We start from the raw sequence: 5,351 nt of genomic DNA, 5'->3' as shown, positions 1-5,351 counted from the left end.
GCTATCTGGAATATTTGAGGCAAAGCAGCTGTTTCCAGCTACCCCCCTCCACAGTGAGCTCTGCATAGAAGGCATACAGTGAAGATACGAGGGGCCAGCTAGCATCTATATGATGTCATCCTGAAGCAATCAAACATCTGACTTTTGTTTTATTTCATAAGGCTTTTTTCATTAACAAAGCCAAATGTCATATTCTGTTATCACAGTCCTTTCTACAAAAGGATTATAGCTGTCTAGTTTATCGGGGTTCATTTTTTTTTTTGCTAATAATGCCCGCATTTCCTTCTCCTTACAGTTTGATAAGACATTAATCTTGATTTTCTACTAATCAGCCCAAGGGTTTTAACACTTAATACTTTATATGTGGAAAGCAAAAGAACTGTCAGCATGATATAATTAAATCCTCTCCTGTTGACCCTTAAAATCTTTAACAGCACCACTTGCAGTCACATAATTACAGTAAATTGCAAGGAAAGCATCCAAATTCAGTCAGATCTCCTGAATAATAACTGCCTTCAGCATTCCTGAACCCACAGCTGTTAGCATTGCTGTCGAGATGTCTCTAAAGAACTTTGAAAGAGTAACAACTACATAACCATAGCAATACGAGGTAGAAAATCCTACTTACATCATTGGTGATTTGTTAGATACTGGAGACGTCACTGCAAAATGTTTCAATTTTCCATTCAGAACATGGATTTAATAAAAATATTTTACTAGATATTGTCTCTCTGATCTACTTTCTCTGTAACCGAATCTAAATAAACAGGTATCAATTACAAAAATTTCTGATTAGAGATATTCAGGGAAGTATCAATGTCCTAGGCCACAAGTTTCACAAAAACGAAAACCATCTCAGGCCACTTAGGGGTAAAAGTCAGGAACAGAGATATGAAAAATTAAATATCAAAGCCAGCTTTAAGACTGTCTGTCATTCTCACAATGACTTGCATTTCAAGGGACCTCACTGCTGAGCAAGAGCAGCCACCCTTCTGATTCACACCAGCAAAGCTCTGTTCTCCATAAATCTGATTTCCCTAGACTTTTCCTACTGATCAAAGTATTGCCCAGTGATCATGTAAAGCAGAAATGGAGGTTTCTTGGCTGCTGGATGCAGACACGACAGCACTCAATGTTAACAGATGTTTTTGCTTTATCAGAAAATGATCTCAGCTTCCACCCTCTAAATTTCTCATGCTAGAGGAAAATCAGAACAAATCAATGGATAAGATATTTGAGGAGTAGGAGGAGAGCTATGTTTCCTTCAACCTAGGCACCATCAGGAGCCCCAGTCAGCTCTGGCACCTCCATCTCCCCTTACTGCTGTGAGCGTTCAGGAGAGACAAAAGCCATTTTCTTCTCTGTCTTACTCCACAGTGTGTGCAGGGCAGTTTTAAAGGCTGTTATACGCTTCCCCAGCCAGATATAGCAGCTGGGCCTGGGGCCAGGAGTCTGGCTCATTGTCCAGAAATGTGATTCTGATTTGGACTTTGTGATAGGTGAGGGAGCTGCGCTGAGCTTCCTCGGGGAAGAAAGGAGTTTGGCCAAAGCTGTTATAACACAATGCAAGTGTAAACCCCAGAGCTAGAGAACATATAGCAAGAGAATGAGCTTTTCCAGCCTCATTGATATCACTTGCAGCACTGCTACGACTCACAGCTCTACCACAACTGTACCGCATCTAAATGCTAATAGATCATCACTGTGTTCACAGTCATGAAAGGGCACAGGACCCCTTCGCCGCCCGACCCAGAGTAAGTGGTTTGCACTGACCTCACAGCTGTTTGCCCCTGCTTTGGAAGAGGATTGAAAATACACAGAGAGCAAGTAAAGGGGCTCTGTGCTGGTATCCTGGTTGTGTGAAGCCCTCCTCGCTGGAAGCTGGAAGAGTGGAAGAGCAGAGAGGCAGGCAAGCTCCCCCTCCACGAGCACTGCCTCTTCTCAGGCTCACTGGGATCTTAGGTGGATGGGGACAGTGAAACTCAATAAGCCAGGCTGCCAAGGCTTGGCAACACAGCTTTAATTATTCAAGCTGTTTGCATTTTGTTTATTTTCATGATTCTTATACTATTATATAAGTAATCTGTTTTCCATTATTTATTCCCTATCATTTCAATTTCCTCAGGAAAGAAATGAACAAAAGAAATCTAATAAGCAAAGAAAGGAACCTGAAATATTTCCAAGGACTTCTGTCCTACAAACTCAGGACTAGAAAGACAGTAAGTAAAGACAAACCACAGTAAGACAAACCACAGTAAGACAAACCACAACTACAACAAAAGTAGTTAGGATGCTGAGAAAGCAAGGATATGCGCCTCCCCGTTAGACTGGTTTACATTGTACAGAAATAATCTCTGGTGCAGGGATGGAGCCCAAGACTCCCTACCAGACTGCAAAACACTGACATTTTGCTCTCTTTCTCATCCGTTCATACCAGATCCTTGCCCCTGTAACACCATCTGCCTTCAAGAAAAAGCACGATCAGAGCTGAGAAAGTAAACGATGGTCTCTGAACTCCTGTTTTAATTTTTTAGCTAAGTAGTTACTCTAGTTTACAAAATATAACAGTAGCACCATTTCCTTGGGAGACCATGCTTCATGGTTACCTGTGCCAAACTGCAAGAGAGGTTTTGAGGCTTTCACGCAGTCAGACTGAAACATCTTGTGAGTGTGTCTGTGTGCCTCCCTAAGCTCAAGAAAGGAGAGGAAATTCAGCCCCAAGACAGCAACATGCCTGTTACTTCTAGCAGGGGCTCTTACTTGGTTTTTTTTGCCAGTTCGCCAGTCCTCCAGTAATTCTTACTATGTGAGGAACCACATGCCCTATTTTGGTACTTCTCCTAAGGCCAAGAAGTGATGATTTAACTATGCTGGCCCTGTGAGTGGGCAGCGCAGCACTTTGGAGAAACAGGACTCTTTCCTCAGTCACAGAAATCTCTAGGAAATTCAGAGCTCCATAGCTGCAGGTTGAGTCTTTTACCAGAGTTATCCTCTCAGGAATCACACATCTCTTCTCACACCAGCGGGATCTTTATTGACCTCGTAGGGCCCTAAGTAAAAGGATCTTTCTTTTTAATTTGCTGGGATCAGACAGGATCTGGTTACACCTCTAGGTAGGATATGACATTTTATGCTTGAAAAGAAATACATTTTCGTGGAGCAAGTACAAGGTCTGGATTCATTTACACAGTGATAATTTAGATCATTCTCTTTCTAAGCTTATCCCATTGGATTTTCAAATCTAATTTTAAAATCTTTTAAATATTTTAATTTATATTTATGCTGATCTTTGCTTCGCTCCTCCTGACCCACACTGCTGCCACCAGACTATCACTCTGCAAACAAGTGCGCAGAGCGGTTCTTCTGTAGGAAGGGCAGAGAAGGGATAGAGGGACAGAGCAGGTAAAAAACAGAGCAGAAACTGCCTTAGGACTCCCAGAGGGACTTTGTTCAGCTAACAGCAAAAGCTAGTTACTAGCAATTAGCCTGCAAAAACAGTTGCCTGCTTGCCTCGTGCTCTAATTTTCCTGCTGTGTTCTCATCTCTGACTACAGAAAAGATTTGGTATTCCTGAGTCTAAATAATTTTCTCCTCCCTCCCACAATAGTATTTCTACATAATTTTATCCTAAGAATATTGAAAAACATAAATCCTCACATGGAAATCAAAGCTTTTAAGTACACAAATGTAGTGCTAGGCAAAGGTACCAGGCAGACACATTTACCCATGGGAGATATAGCACAGGTAGCAATAATACAGGGTCTCACTATAAAAAAAAATTAGTACAGCTAGTGAGATGAAGATGTCTTTTTACACTAGGAAACAAATTTACTAGTGCTGCACTGATACTGATACCTAAAAACTAGGCTCATTTTTTTTTTCTGGAAAAATCTGTGAGAATAAAGGAGAAAAGCCTCCATTATTAAATATATAACTACAGTAATATAGATGTTTATTTAAGTTACCCACACTATAATAAAATAGTATTCATTAAAAGCAACTGAAAGAGAGAAGGCTGCAAGGAGAGGACAAACAACTGTGCATCTACAGGTTCTAGAGCCGAAGAGGCCAGGGGTTCCCAGCGGGGCAATCAGCTTTGCTGAAGTGACAGCAGCCGCCTCCAGAAACAGGAGCCCTGTATGCTGAAGTGAATGGGATTACAGCGCTGTGAAGCTGGGTGGGGTGGGGTGGGTCTGTCCTCGTTTCCCAGCTTCCCCGCAGGAGAAGGCGATTTCTCTGCAGACCAACCTGTGCCATAAGAACAAGCCTACTCAGGGAACGACATGCTAAAAACAGTCTAAAAATAGTTTTCCTTTCTAAGGAGGTTGCTTCTTCATCCAAGACGAGGCAAATGAACTCTCTCCATTTAAGTCCTTTCAGCCTCATTCCTTTTAAATTCATTTTGGCTCTGTGACAAGCTCCCTTTCCTACCCCCTTGCTCTTTCAGACCTCGCCTCTTCCCCAACTAGCTGTCAGAGGTCTGCTTTCTCTCTCTGTCTGCTAGTTAACATCTTTGTGCAAACCTCAGACCACAGGCTCTACTCTACAAGTCTTTTTTGGTTTTTTCTTTCTTTCTTTCCCTTGGACCGTGCTTAAAGACTCCCACCTTACCAAAACACAATGGAAAAAAAGACCACTCCTTATTTTGGCTCTCATATTTACGCTACTGTTACAGAAACCGTCTGCTGAAAGACAGAAGAGATGTGCGGGTATTTGGGTTTGTGTGTCGCATAGTGGGATGCTTCGACACCTCCACCACAAATATATTTTCTAAAAAGTCTCTTACAGGCCATGCGCCAGTGGTTAGCAGGTACTGGCAGGTGGAGGCAACTGCTCTGCGTCAGCTGGCAGTTCCCTGTCCCTCTGGTCATGTGCCCCTACACCATGCCACCATGGACAGGGTTTTACCCTCTGCAGCACTACCTCATCCCCATCCTTCCTCTTCATCAATGCCGGTGGATGCTTGCAGAGATACAAGTATCAAAGAATTTTAAGTACCAGTTTGACTCCAGAAGGACATTTACAGCGACTGATAATGCTGGGTAACCACCTGGAAGGTACTAAGCCTTCACTAAAGCTGAAATATGTGACTCAGGGTGCCCGGCTCCCTTCAGTACAATGTCCAACAGTGTGCAAAAATCCAGCATACCACAGGCCCCCAAGAGAATTTTTAGCCACTACTTGGATGTATCTAGGATATTGTGGAAACTTCAGATTGAAAAAAGTCTGCAGAAGTTTTTATTGGATCATGGCATTGTCATTGTACATGAGGATGATGCATGTCTAGCCTGTTGAATCACACTTTTTAAATGATTGTGTACGGGACTTGTATATGAAAATATTTCAGTGTA

The sequence above is a fragment of the Chlamydotis macqueenii genome, chromosome 1, assembly GCF_036417535.1.
Source record: "Chlamydotis macqueenii isolate bChlMac1 chromosome 1, bChlMac1.mat, whole genome shotgun sequence".
NCBI lineage: Eukaryota > Metazoa > Chordata > Aves > Otidiformes > Otididae > Chlamydotis > Chlamydotis macqueenii.
This window is presented reverse-complemented; position numbering follows the sequence as displayed.